Source organism: Anolis carolinensis, chromosome 2 (assembly GCF_035594765.1).
Source record: "Anolis carolinensis isolate JA03-04 chromosome 2, rAnoCar3.1.pri, whole genome shotgun sequence".
NCBI classification, from domain to species: domain Eukaryota; kingdom Metazoa; phylum Chordata; class Lepidosauria; order Squamata; family Dactyloidae; genus Anolis; species Anolis carolinensis.
Window position 1 is genome coordinate 46660727 of NC_085842.1, and position 15224 is coordinate 46675950.

Genomic DNA, 15224 nt, shown 5'->3' on the forward strand with positions numbered 1-15224 from the left:
AAATGAAGTTCAACAGGGACAAAAGCAAGATACTCCACTTTGGCAGAAAAAAAGGAAATGCAAAGATACAGAATGGGGGATGCCTGGCTCGACAGCAGTATGTGTGAAAAAGGTCTTGGGAGTCCTCGTGGACAACAAGTTAAGCATGAGTTAAACAATGTGATGCAGCGGCCAAAAAAAAAAAAAGCCAATGGGATTTTGGCCTGTATCAATAGGAGTATAATGTCTAGATCCAGGGAAGTCGTGCTACCCCTCTATTCTGCCTTGGTCAGACCACACCTGGAATACTGTGTCCAATTCTGGGCACCACAATTTAGGGGAGATGTTGACAAGCTGGAAAGTATCCAGAGGAGGGCAACTAAAATGATTAGGGGTCTGGAGAACAAGCCCTATGAGGAGTGGCTTAAAGAGCCGGGCATGTTTAGCCTGCAGAAGAGAAGGCTGCGAGGAGACAGGATAGCCATGTATAAATATATGAGGGGAAGTCATAGGGAGGAGGGAGCAAGCTTGTTTTCTGCTGCCCTGGAGACTAGGCTGAAGAACAATGGCTTTAAATTACAGGAAAGGAGATTCCACTTGAGCATCAGGAAGAACTTCTTCACTGTGAGAGCTGTTCGGCAGTGGAACTCTCTGCCCCGGGGTGTGGTGGAGGCTCCTTCTTTGGAGGCTTTTAAGCATAGGCTGGATGGCCATCTGTTGGGTGTGCTTTGAATGTGATTTTCCTGCTGACATTTCTTGCCGAGTTAAGAAACAGCACCTTCCACGTTGTCATCCTGATTCTCTTGATAATAGAAAAAACTATATCTGATTTTCTCAACTGTTTCTGCCTTTGTATGTTTAGTAATATGGGAGATTATGCAAGTCGTGAACTTTAGAGCTTTTGTTTGAGCTCTGCTGGGCTTTCAGATGAGTTAGCTTACAGGTAGCTTTACCTAATGGTTTTATTTTTAGATTATTAGTGTACAAAGAAGAGGATTGGATGTTCTAATTCTAACATAGAAGGTGTGTCTGGGTCAGGGGAGCTTATCTACTACTCATTCTCCTGTTTAATCTGGGCACTTTCTAGTACCTGAAGTATTCTAATTTAGATGTTGAAATGTAGATAAAAGAAAACAAACCTCTGGAACACAGAGAGTTAAAGTAGTAATAGAGTTAATTCCTTCTGACCTGCAAACACTGTTTTTGATGATAAAATCTAGGCACTCTCCCACCCTCAGTTGTATAAATGAATGAATGGGACAGTCTGAAGGGCTGTCCCAACATGCATGAGTTTGGCTTCAGGCATTATTTGAGACTAAATGTCAAGTAATAATTAACTTTTAAATTACAAAATTAAATAACTGTGTTTTAAGTTAACCATGCAATATTGGGGATGGACACACTGAGATAAACAAAATATAGCAAGAAAACCAGAAAGATTGAGGAATTTGTGTGAGGATTACACACACAACTTGGATTCTGTAATAAAACACTGTGTGTAACATAGGTTGCTGAGAGTTAAAATTTACTTTCCACACTACATTGACCACAGCACCCACAGGCACAGCTACAATGTCTTTCTGTGAATGGGACAGATTGCCATATGGATGCAGACACTGAACAAGCTGTACAACTCTTGGCGACAAGTGCCTAGGGGACTGTCCTATATTAGCACCACCTGTGCTGTGGAAAAATTGTGCTTTGGATTTGAAATGGCATTTAAAGAGCCATCAGAATATTATCTTTAAATGCGCATGCGGATAAGCACACACTGAAAATCAGATTAAAACAAATGTTCCATCAAGCATCTCTGTTCCTTAGGCACTTTCCCAAAGGAGTAGTTCTGTGTTTACACCAGTCTGAAAAGACAACAGCCAACATGCATAACCGTTTTTCCTTTTGTGGTCTTGTTCTCATTTCTCTAATGAGAATATGTTTTATGATGCCCACTTTTCTTACTCCAATAGTCTTTGTATTAACTCATTTCGTTTAGTAAAAACTCAATTGTACAGGCAGCAGCTTTCAGTTGCCACTGCTGCCAAACAGTTACCAATTTTGGTCTCATTTAGTAGCACTTCATTGTATCTGAAATATTTTATTTCTTATTGTGGAAATACATTATTAATATCTTCAGACATTTTGCCTCCAATAAACAAAGCATATATGATTACGGGTTAAACATAGAACAATTCCGTATCATAAAAATGAGCCTTTATTTTATACTTTCTTGCCACTTAAAACTACTGTTTGATAAGTAAGAAAAAAGTGGTCAGCTAGATGCACTTTGTATCAAAAAATATAAGGAAGGGAAGCAATTTTATATAACTGTGAAATAAACGAAAGAGAAAAGTCTTGGTATAATGAATTGAAGTAAGTTAGGAAATAAGCATTACAAACTCTAAGAAAAATTAATTTTATTTTAGGGAAAAAACTTAAGATTCACTTCCACTCTGATGCACAAGAGCTCACCTGCATTGCTTAAAAGAGGTTCCAGTTTTTGAAATCAGTTGTTTAGAAATTAACAACATGATCTTATGCATTTCTATCCAGCATTAAAAGTCACTGAGCCCAATGAGGATTATCCTAAGGCAAGAAAATATATATCTCCCTATACATGCCTGAAGACTGAGACCAGCCATGGAGGAGAATACATTGTGTGCAGATGTGGAAGAGAATCTTCTCAGCCATGTCACTCCAATGGTTGAAAGCTCTCCCAGTGGGGATCTGTCTGGTTTCATTGAGGCACCAGTAAAAATATGGGTATTTTTTAAAGCCTTTGGGTCTCACTGGTTTATCTCAGAATACTAATGCACATAGTTTTAAAACTGTTTCATTCTTTCAAACCTATTTTAAAATTTTAATCACATTGAATATGTTTTAAATCTGCTTAAAATATTTTTGTTGTTTTCAATTCCTTTAACTTATGCCACCTTGACATCTTTTGATGTAGGGAAGTGTCATGGAACCCAGTTACAGGGCTTTGGTAATTCAGCCCTGTAACTGGGAGTCATAACATAAACAATCCCAGGAGCACCTGGCAGAAGAAGATAGAATATGCCTGGGAACTTGGGGCCGAAAGTATAAACAATTATAATTGGTTTAGTGTGTGAAAATGGTAGTAATGTGATATTGGGGGTGGGACTTGATGATGATATTTACGTGTGGTGTTACGTAGCATCAAAAGTTATAAAAATAGTTGTATGTAAACATTGGGTCATTCCTGACTTTTCCAAAGTCATGTGTTCTTCAATAAAGATTGGATTTGAGAGCAGCCATCTCTGATCTGCGTTCAGACTGATCCTTTGAAGTGAGCAGGACAATTAAGTCAGGAATCCAGTTCTCACCCTCCTGCAAATTTGCAGTGAAGTGATAATGAGCAGGGAAGGAGATCAAAGCCATGACGGAGCAAAGGGGCCTCCGCTGGGAGCTCTGCCGTTGGCAGAAGAGACATTGCAAGCCATAGCTTCCTCTACGGGGTACCCCAAGCCGGACGGCGTGACCCAGAGGATTCCCAGAGGGGGAAGAGGCGTTCCGGCGGCGGCAGAAACCAGTTGGGGATCTGGAGGAAGCATGCCGGAGACCGTGGCCCTGCGGTTATCCATCCTGGAAACTCATTTATCCAGACTGTCGGATACCGTGGGGAGAATAGTGCCAATATTGGAAGAGAATCTCCCAAAAGAGCACATCCGATATGGCGCCGAGAGAGAGCCAAGCAAAGGAGGCGATTGGAGCCAGAGGGGACAGCGAGCTTCAACGCAGAGTCCCGCGGCGGCAAGGGACGAGGGAGACGAGGAATATTGGCAGGAGCTGGAGTTCAGAGACAGAATGGCACGCGAAGTGGAGCGCCAGCGAGCTCTGGGAACTCTGAGGCCGCCATCTCCAACAGAGCTCCCAACCCCCCGGATGGGCGTCGGGGTGGAAAGACCACTGGGGCCAGGGATCGGGTCCAGTGGATTAGCAGACGAAGGCGGAGAGGAGCAGGAGAGCCAGGAAGAGGAGGAGGATGTGCAGTACGACGGGGAAAGGCGAGATGCGGGGGCTACAGCGAGGCCAGTATGCGGATGGGGGGAGGGGCCGACAGCGGCGGCAGGATTTCGGGAGCCGCGCAGAATGACCACCGGAGTGGGGCGCGGCGTGATCCAAGGAAACCCGATGCAACCCTTCCCCATGCCTCCCAGACAGCATCAACGGGCCGCTGAATGGATGCCAAGAAGGGAAGATCTCAAGCTAGAATACGGAGGGGAATCAGCCGAACTGAACTTTTTTCTAATTAGCATCAGGGGATACATGGAAGACAATGCACACACATTCCCCTCCGAAGCAAGCAGGGTTCGGGCCATCGGCAACACACTAAAGAGAGGAGCGGCCAGCTGGTATGTGCAACTACATGCCAGACAGGACCCATGCCTGAGGTCAGTGCCCCGCTTCCTCGCCGCACTGGAAAACCGGTTCAGAGACCGGCTAGAGCAATTGAGAGCTCGAGACCAGCTTAGAGGAATAAAGCAGAGGGACAAAACGGTGCCCGAGTACGCAGAGGAATTCCTCCACCTCGCGGAAAGGGTACCAGAGTGGTCTGAAGTGACCAAAGTGGAATTATTTAAAGAGGGACTACGCCCCGAGATTTTCAGCTGGGCAGCGCACAGAGATGACCCCGAAACGCTCCAGGGATGGATTCAACTAGCGGGGCGCGTTGAATCCACCCTGGCCCAAGTAAAGCGCTTCAGGAGCAGCGGCGGCCAGCAAAGACCGGTGGCGAGAGGTCGAGGAGAAATGAGGAAGCAGGAAAGACCCGGAGGGAGGCCGGGGATTCCCTCCAGAGGAGACGACAACAAACCTAAACCGGGATGCTTTGTATGTGGGAAGACGGGCCATCGAGCAGCAGAATGCTGGGCACGGAAGGGGGAGCCGCCAAAACCCTCAAAGCCCAAGCCAGCAACCGGGAGGCGTGCGGAGGAGGAGGTGCGAGCCCCAGAATCTTCAGAAAAATTGGTGAGTCGGGACAAACGCATGATAGTAGTGCCAATCTGCCTCTCGGGGCTAGAGAATCGGGCCACCTGCAAGGCATTTGTGGATTGTGGTTGTTCCAGGAATATTATAACTCCAGAGTTAGCAGGAGCGTTGAAATGCCAGCAGATGGCGCTTGACTCCCCAATTGCGTTTTCGCAGCTAGACGGATCAGTTGCTACTGGGGAAGTATCTACAAAGGAAATACGGGAGGTCCCATGTAAAATAGGCAAATGGGAAGGAAGAATATCCTTTGTGATAGCCCCTATTGCCACATACCACGTAATATTAGGGATACCATGGCTCGAACAGGCAAATCCCGAAGTAGATTGGAGAGGAAAGAGCCTAGCATTTAAAGAACAGCAGACGCAATGGGAGATAAGCAAGATTGCAGAAGAGGAGGACGAGGGAGATGAAGAAGGTGAAATAGACCCACTGCTATTGCCACCTGAATACAGAGACTTTGTGGATGTGTTCAATCAGAAAGAGGCAAGTAAATTACCTCCCAAAAGGAATATAGAAGTAGAAATTGAAATAACCCCCGGAGCAAACTTACCAAAACCAAAAGTGTATCCCATGTCTGTGCAGGAGAAGGAGGAATTGAGGAAATACATTGATAAAAACCTGGCGCGGGGCTTCATTAAGCCATCCAATTCTCCTCTCGGGGCCCCAGTGTTATTCAGGAGAAAGAAAGACAACTCCCTAAGATTGTGCATTGATTATCGAAATTTAAATGCAATTACTAAGGACAATAAATACCCTATGCCCTTAGTAAAGGATTTAATTACCGTATTGAAAAAAGGGAGCATATTTACTAAACTTGATTTAATTGAAGCATATCATAAATTAAGGATCAAACCGGAGGATACTTGGAAAACTGCATTTTCCTGCGCATTCGGCCATTTTGAATATAAAATTTTACCTTTCGGATTAAAAAATGGAGGCGGGTGCTTTATGCAGCTTATAAATGAAATACTGCACCCATTGTTGTACAGAGGGGTATTCATATTTCTTGATGATATCTTGATTGTGACTGAAGATAAGGAAAAGCACGTGAAATTGGTCCGGGAAGTTTTGCAGAGACTAAGAGAAGCAAAGCTGTACGCAAAACTGTCCAAATGTGAATTTAATAAAACTCAAATTGACTTTCTGGGGTATCGGATATCTCCAGAAGGGTTAGCTATGGATCCAGCTAAAGTATCAGATGTAAAAGAATGGGGAGTGCCTCAAACAAGGAGGCAATTGCAATCGTTTCTGGGGTTTGCAAATTTTTATAGATCCTTCATAAAAGGCTTCGCGCAAATAACCGCACCCCTTACTGAACTTTTAAAAACAAAAGGGAAAGGAGAGACAGCAAAAGTAAAAGCTCCTGGCGCCAAACTAAGTTGGACGCCAGAATGCCAAAAGGCATTTGAAACCCTAAAAGAATGCTTCACAGAAGGACCCATTCTAAAACACCCCGATATCAGGAGCCCTTTCATAATCCATTGCGATGCCTCAGACTGTGCGTATGGGGCAGTACTATTGCAAAAGGATCAAAATGGGAACTTAAAACCCTGTGGATATTTGTCCCGGAAGTTCAGCGAAACTGAAAAATGTTGGCCGATATGGGAAAAAGAGGCACTAGCCATATTAAAAGCCTTAGAATGCTGGCGACACTTTCTCGAAGGAAGCGGAATCCCATTTGAAATTTGGTCTGACCATAAGAACCTCCAGTATTTAAAGTCCCCTCGAAAATTGTCCCCCAAACAGATTAGATGGGCACAATACTTCAGCAGGTTCGATTTCCAATTAAAGTTTTTTCAAGGGAAGCAGAATGTCTTGGCAGATGCTCTTTCACGCATGCCTCAACACGAAGGAATACCCACAGCAAAAGAGGGAACAATATTCTCTGACAAACAATGGGGCTTAGCTGTCAGAACAAGAGCACAAACCCAAAAGGAGAACACTACTATGGTTGAACTCGACGGAAAAGATAATTGGGGAAACGAGCTGAAACAGTCTTATGAAGGAGACCAGTGGATCGCATCCAATGCAGAACAGGGGGAGCAGAAGGGGGGATTTTGGTTTGTGAACAAGAAACTGTATATCCCAGCAACATTAAGGATCAAGATTTTGCATCGTTTTCACAACAACCAGAGCGCTGGTCATACAGGAATTACAAAAACAACAAAAGCAATAGCAAAACATTGCTGGTGGCCAGGGATGAGGAAGGACATAAAAAATTATGTTGTTCAATGTGATGATTGTGCCAGAAATAAATCGAGAGGAGGGAAGCCAATGGGATTATTACAAACAGTAGCAGAACCTACCAGACCTTGGGAATGTGTAGCTATGGACTTTGTGGGGGAACTACCGGTTAGCAAAGGACATCGTTATATTTGGACAGTATTGGACCTGTTTTCTAAACAGGCCCACTTTATAGCACTGACGAAACTACCATCAGCCGAGAAACTAGCTGAATTGTACATAAACCACATTTACAAACTGCATGGATGTCCCAGTAGAGTGGTCAGTGACAGAGGAGTACAATTCACAGCAAAATTTTGGGAAAAATTCCTGGAAATGCTAGGAGCAGAAAGGAGTTTAAGTTCTGCTTTTCACCCCATGACAAATGGGGCGGTAGAACGTACTCAGCAGACACTTGGGCAGTTCCTTCGAATGTACTCTAACATGAGACAAAATGACTGGTCTCGGTGGTTGGCTTTTGCAGAACTAGCTTTTAATTCGACTATACATTCAGCAACAAATAAAACCCCCTTTGAAGTAGTTTACGGGTATGAAATACAGCCTCTGCCCCAGCTGCCAAGATGGACAGAGAATGAGGGAACAGAGGCAGGGAAATGGAAAGCGCAAATGATGGAATGCTGGAGTCAAGTGACTGCATCCTTAAAAGAAGCACATAAAAAGTATAAAGTATTCGCAGACAGAAAGAGGGTGGAAGGTGATAAATTGGAGAAAGGAGATTTAGTGTGGCTAAGTACCCAAAACATCAAACTGGGGCTACCTTCGAAAAAATTGGGCCCTAAATATATTGGACCATTTAGAATACAGGGTGTTATCAACGAGGTGACTTTCCAGTTGGCATTGCCAAAAAGTTTAGGGAAAATACACCCTGTATTCCATCGTAGCTTACTGAAAAAATATATGGGTACTTTGGACAAAATGGACACATAGAATTATTGTTTTGTTTCAGGCTTGTGATGAAAGAAGAACCGAAGAGGAGGACGAAGAAAAGGAGGGCACCATGTCATGGAACCCAGTTACAGGGCTTTGGTAATTCAGCCCTGTAACTGGGAGTCATAACATAAACAATCCCAGGAGCACCTGGCAGAAGAAGATAGAATATGCCTGGGAACTTGGGGCCGAAAGTATAAACAATTATAATTGGTTTAGTGTGTGAAAATGGTAGTAATGTGATATTGGGGGTGGGACTTGATGATGATATTTACGTGTGGTGTTACGTAGCATCAAAAGTTATAAAAATAGTTGTATGTAAACATTGGGTCATTCCTGACTTTTCCAAAGTCATGTGTTCTTCAATAAAGATTGGATTTGAGAGCAGCCATCTCTGATCTGCGTTCAGACTGATCCTTTGAAGTGAGCAGGACAGGGAAGGATATAAATAAACTATATCTATACACAAATAAACCTAACTAAATAAAAGTTTATCAGAGTAGTCTGAGAAAACAATGTGCCATATAGGTGCTACCATGTTGAACTTTAATTTTTAGAAGAGTAATATCAATGAGGGCTATTTGAACTAGTTCCCTTATTTCCTGACATTTGTACAATAATTATTGCCCATCCTCAATCAAAATTTAGATATTTCTCTGTTCTTCTGCCTTCCCTGCTCATTTTGAACACTTAATGTTCATTATACCTCCAATTTGGGGGGGGGGGGGGGTGTCAGTTTCATTATTACTACCCACACAGTTAAAATAGTCTTATTGCCTTTTCATTGCCAAAGTTAAGCATTTAAACACCCCTCTGATTTAATTTTGGGGGTTAAACATGTGCTCAAATACTTCCATTTGAAATCAAAGTGTCAAGTGGATGATAAAAAATGGACTACTACACCTATTATTTAATCTTGAGGTGGGGTGGTAAACCTCTGAATTTGGCTTCATGGGCTTGGATAATAAAGTCTGCTTAGAACTCATGCTATAGAATTACATCCAGCCCTTTTATATGTGTATCTATTTCGGTAGTAAGTAATCGGCAATCAGTATGCAAAAACACCACTTAGTTGTGTTAGAGGCACATGTAAGCATCTTGGTGGCAAGAAATGGGTGGCAATATACAAAACATGTAGAGATTTCTGTTGGGCAGATGGAAGCATAAAACAATACATATGCTAACATTTGGAAAAGTTCTGTTCGGCGTCTGCCAAGGCTCACCCAATTTATTCTAAGTGCCTTTGGATATATTGCTCTAGATACAGTGCTTACAAAATGGTACGACTGATCATTATTATATCTGAACAGAAACCAGTGAACCATTATAGTTCAGATTTTCTTCTAGTGTCAGGTCAGATTCCTGAGAACTATACAGTGACAAACCTAACACACTCATCCAGAGGGGAGCCACGTGGTATAACAATTACAGGTTGGTTAGCTTAACATCATGACTCGAGGATGCAAGGTGGGAGGAGGCGAAGAAATGAAGGGGAGAAATGAAGAGGAATAATTTTGCAGGATTTATCATGGGAATAAACTAGAAAGCATAATGTGATTAAAGATCTTCAGCATGGACTGATGAGCAATGGGTCAGAATTAATTAATTTGTTGAGTTCTTCAAAAATATGATTGCCATTTTAAACACTGCAAGAATGTAGGGGGGCACTATAAAACTAGATTTCAGATGGTGAAAAATACATAAGATTTCCAAAAAGGTTTTACATTTCTTTTAAAATCTCACACACAGGATTAAATGGGGGAAATGATTTTTTAAAAAAAAGATATTCCGACTCAGAAAATAACAATACACATTTCTTTAGTGTTAATGAAGAGGGCATTGAATATATTTGGGGGATTTCAGACAACATTTTTACACAAAGAAATCTGAATGAGATTTGAATGGGAGACCAAATGTCATAGAAAATGACCATCAGTTTTGGAGATGTTTTTCCCCCAAACAAGATAATTGAGTGGGAAGATTTAGACCAGCTAGCAAAAAAAGTGAACTTCCTTTAGACTGTCAGGTTTTCTAAGGCCTTCTGCATATGGTCCAATTATTTAATAGATATGATTAGAAAGGATGCTGCTCTGTATTATATTAAAAGAAATAAACATATAGCTAATTGCTAAAAAAAAAATCTATTTTTTTTTTTTTAAAATCAACAGCACCTTATTGGTACAGATGGGAAAACACTTATAGGGACTAAATTGGAAATCAAATAAATTCTTTAAAGCTTGCTTTTTAAGGCGGTTCTAAAATTCCTTCCTCAGGCTGGTCAGGGTATCTCCATTAGCCTTCAATATTACTAATGCAGTTCTCTTTTTTTACTTGCTATACGTGTATGACATCGCATTGTGGATGAAGTGCCATCATAAAAAAAAGATGGAGGAGCAAAAGAAAAGGACAGCTAACATCCATAACAATGAGTTCCGATGGGCAAGACTATAATTTTACACATTCATCCACATGTTGTGACCTTCTCCAAACAACACTGGCTTCCCGTGAGCCTCAGAGAATGAGCAATCTTACTCTACTTTGTTGTGTACATCTTGCCTTTTTCTCAGCTCTGCAACTCAAGGTAACTTCTAAAATATTTTAAAATATTGAGTTGGGGTACAACATTGCTAAAAACACATAATCAGCATAAACATTATATAAAATACACATATTAAAACATAATTCACTCAAAAGTACTAAATACTAAGTGTCTTAATAGCTTGGTGGCTTTTAGAGCACTAGTACCCTGAAGTATCTATCTAGAGAGAAATTCTTCCTCGCTCATTATACTTTAACAGGTTGGGAAAATGTGGCCTCAATCTTTTTATATCAGTCCCCCAAACTCCCTGACAACGAAAGTCATTTTTTAAAAATATGGGTGAAAAAATATGGATAAAACTGTCCAAATGCCACCTAGAAACAAGCTGCTTATCAAAATATCTTACTCCAACTCCAAGAGGTGGCAGGAAAGACCTCTGTTTGAAACGCTGGGATTTCACTCCCAACTAGACAGCTGAGGTAGATGGACAAGTAATCTAATTTACAAAAGGAAATGAGCTACACCAGCATTATCAAAGATGCCTCCCAATATCATTAAAAACAGCAGATATAACTAAAACCTTATAATTTTAATTCACTATTTTCCCGTGAGTTACTTCATATTTTCCCATGAGTTACTTCATAGAAGGTTGCAACTGATGCTTCCACTAGTAATGGAAAGTAATGCATCCTTCCATCTGCCTCCAGTTATTCTAAGCCAGGTTTATGATCCTTGAGGGAAATTTGCATGGGCTCTGGGCCAGAGGAAATAGGGAGACACATATCTCAGCATTTGACTGAGCAACTAGTAGTAAATAATGGATCAATAGGTGAGTGAAGAGCTTCATGCACATCTGGCCTGTGTGTATACAGATTCCATGTATCTCTGAAGTACATATGGGATAATGCATATTTTTTAAAGTAAGTAATTAGTGCACAAAACTTTATTTTCCATTTGATTTTCTCATAACCTGCCCATGAACCCTGGATTTTAATTACTATAACCCATTTTAATTTAACTGCCATATGCATTGCATTATTTACAGTTACACAAATACAGCTTGTCTATAAACAGAAACATAACTCCTTCTGTGTCATTTGTGTGCATAAAAGGGTGTGAGATATCCCCCTCCAATTTGGGGGGTGGCAAGTTTTTAAAATAATAGTAACAACAACAATACTACCAGAGATTATTTTTTCTCCTGACTGGCAGTTAAACACTCCTCCTTGCAGAGAACCAAATGCTGATAAGATGAAAGGTTTACATACTAGTTAATGCCTCACTTTTGCTTATTCTTAGTGAATGCATGTATCTATAGTTAAGCATTTCCCTTAGGGCAGAAACGGCCAGGTTAGGTTTATCACACTGAGCGAATTTATACATATGTATAATTGCACAATAAACATTATTAAATTGTCTGAACCAAATCAAAGCATGGAGACATGCAGTCAGAGCTGAATGCTAACAATGCTGAATGCCCACGACCGTGCAGGGAAAAAATACTTAACAAGCCGTGATTTCAGCTTTGGTGTCCCCATGACAAATTGCAAAAAAAGGTTCGCCTTTAAACAAAGTTGAATATTGATAAAGGTTTCCACACAGCACAACAAGGAATATGGTCTCTACTGCCAATCTTTACCAATGAGTGCCTCCCACCCCTAGGACTCAGGGATTTACCCTGAATGTTTTAATTATAATTTCCCTTGTATATGACAAATTAAAGAGGAGAGTAGGAGTGTCATGCCAAAGCACATTATTTATCCCCTTAGAAGATTGCTGTGCACCAAAACCCATAGCTGTCATTGCCACTGATGCAACTTACAAATCTGGGTCCAATAGGAAACAAAATGAGGACACAAAATACATTTAAAAAAAAATACAAATAAAATGGAAGCATTAACTCAGGCTTAACCCTCCATGGGGAAAACACATACAAAAGAAGATCTTGGAATCTGCCTTTCCTTTCAAATTCCTCTTCAATCGGATATTTTCCTTGGAGCCTGACTCTGAAGATCTGCACTGAAACAAATCTGCAAATTTATTCCTTGTTCTTATTCTTTTTTCGTTACTTGTCAACTGGTGAAACTTTTGCTTGATAGCTTTTGGAGCACAGGGTAGTCACTCTCACACACAAACATAATAAACAACTGACCCTGGAGGGAGGGGTTATGATGTTCGTAGATAGGACTCAAGAATGTCCCCAAACTAGATTTATATTTTTAAGCTTTAGGAAATGTTGTAGGTCTCCATGATAGAACTAAGGTGAGAAATTTCAAAAATGCTCACTTCTAAGCAAGTGCCATCAAAAGAAACAAAAATGTGAGTCTTGTTAAGAGACAGAAAATTAATGAAGCTAAATTTCATCAATAAATACCCTTGTGGGCCAATTGTTGTAGAATTATGCAATTGTGCAGATACTGATTTCACATATATAAATAAGTGGTCAAGTAAAACATAGTAGACATGAATTAAAGGCAACATAAAGAACAGATATGAGCTAGTCCCAACTAGAGTAGACTCAGCGGGATCTTGGTAAATCAATATGAAAGTTCCATTAATTCAATGGGTTTAATGTAGTTGAGACTAACAATTGCATTTGGGGCAGCAATGGCATAGAAGGAAAAAAATCCCAGGTTAGTCCTAACCCAGTTCAAAGGTTACATTTTTCCCATGACATTACCCACAATATTGTTAAAAAATTACTAACTTCCAAAAGCTAGGCCCCCCCGTGGCACACTGGTCACAGAATAGAGCACATTCAATGAGTACTTCAAGCACCTCTGCACAAGCAACTAGAGGATGCTATTTGGAGAAGGCAGCAGGCAGGTTCAAGCCACTGATTTCATGAATATCAAACTTTGGAGATAGCCAGAACCCAGGCACTATGAGAGAGGGCAAGTTAATAGAGGTGGGAGCAAGCTTGTTTTCTGCTGTCTTTGAGATAGCGGAACAATGGCTTCAAACTACAGGAAAGGAGATTCCACCTGAACATTAGGAAGAACTTCCTCACTGTGAGAGCTGTTCAGAAGTGGAACTCTGCCCCGGAGTGTGGTGGAGGCTCCTTCTTCAGAGGATTTCAAGCAAAGGCTGGATGGCCATCTGTTGGGTGTGCTTTGAATGCGATTTTCCTGCTTCTGGCAAGGGGTTGGACTGGATGGCCAGTGACATCTCTTCCAACTCTATGATTCTATGATTCTAGGTGGCTTGATAAATTACATGGGCAGATTATTTCCAAATGCATGCTATGTTTTCTTGGCTCTTCTCTTCTTTTTCCTTTCCTGTAATTATGCTGGCAGAGCTAAGATCCTACCTGACTGCTGGGGTAATCAAGAAAAGTCCTTATTTTCACATTCCATATCCAACAAAGATAAGGTAAAGACATCTAAGCATTAGCTTTAAAGAGAGCAATTGCCCCCCTCACTTTTATTGATTAGATTTGTCAAAACAGGTATATTTAGACAAACTTCAAATCTCATTTAACTCCTGTATACTGACTCTGACTGTTGTAACACATATTAATCTAAATTCTTCTTCTCAATTGGATGCCTGTTTCTTTTAATTATTTTATACTGTAACATTTTAACTTGCAATCTCCTTAAGTTGACAAAATTGCCAATGAATAATAGCAGAAATACAAAATGTCCAACACATTCTATTTTTTAACTGACATATCTAGATGATATTTCAGCCAGTTCCCTGATCCCTCTATGAAACAAGGAAAAGACTCAGGCAAAGTTATGTTATTACTTGTAATTTGGCTGAGGTAATCGGGGTGCCAATTGGAGGACAAGTAACACAAAATGCAAATGGATGAAGAAAACCTTTTAAATCATGCAAGAATTAAATAAGCAAAACAGTGTATTCAACCACAGACTTAAGATCATGCTCTTGAACTGCTATAATATCTAGGAAGAGAAGGCTGAGTAGCTGATCTGCAAATGCAATGAACAGCCCCTAGTAAAAAAAGGACAGTCATAAAGCCATGGCTAAAGAATGTCTTCCTGAAACTCCAAGCATTTCACACACTACTGGCTTGTTGTAATTTTGGAGCCATTTCCAAAGTTAGCTTCATGTACAGCATGTTGCAGTAATCCAAACAGGATGTAACTAAGGCATGTAGCATCACTTTGGCTGGATCATATATTTCCAGGAATTGGCATCACTCATGTACTAGCTATAACTGTGCAAACACACTCTTGGTTCAGGACTGAAGCAAGAAACACGCCAAAACTGCCTTGAAGATTTCCTACTTTTTCTGAAGAATACTTTGCTTCTATTTTTTTAAATGCATTTTATAATGTGTTTAATTTAAATAAATCCAACTGATGATGATGAAAATGATAATGGTGTTTTTAACGTATAAACACTTTTGTAATAAAAATAAAGGCTGAATCAATGCATTTTTCTTTAAGAAATTTTGCAACAATAGTTCAAAAGTTGATTTATATGGTATAAATTTAAAGCACAGTACAAAACAAAAAGAAATCCTAAAAGATATTTTATTCCTTATTTTCTCTGTGTGACA

General features: G+C 40.6%; 1 protein-coding gene across 20 annotated transcripts in view; it reads right to left on the reverse strand.

The window, feature by feature from the left end:
* foxp1 (forkhead box P1) overlaps positions 1-15224 on the reverse strand; it is a 702210-nt gene that overhangs the window by 88522 nt on the left and 598464 nt on the right. The gene's annotated exons all lie outside the window — the stretch shown is intronic.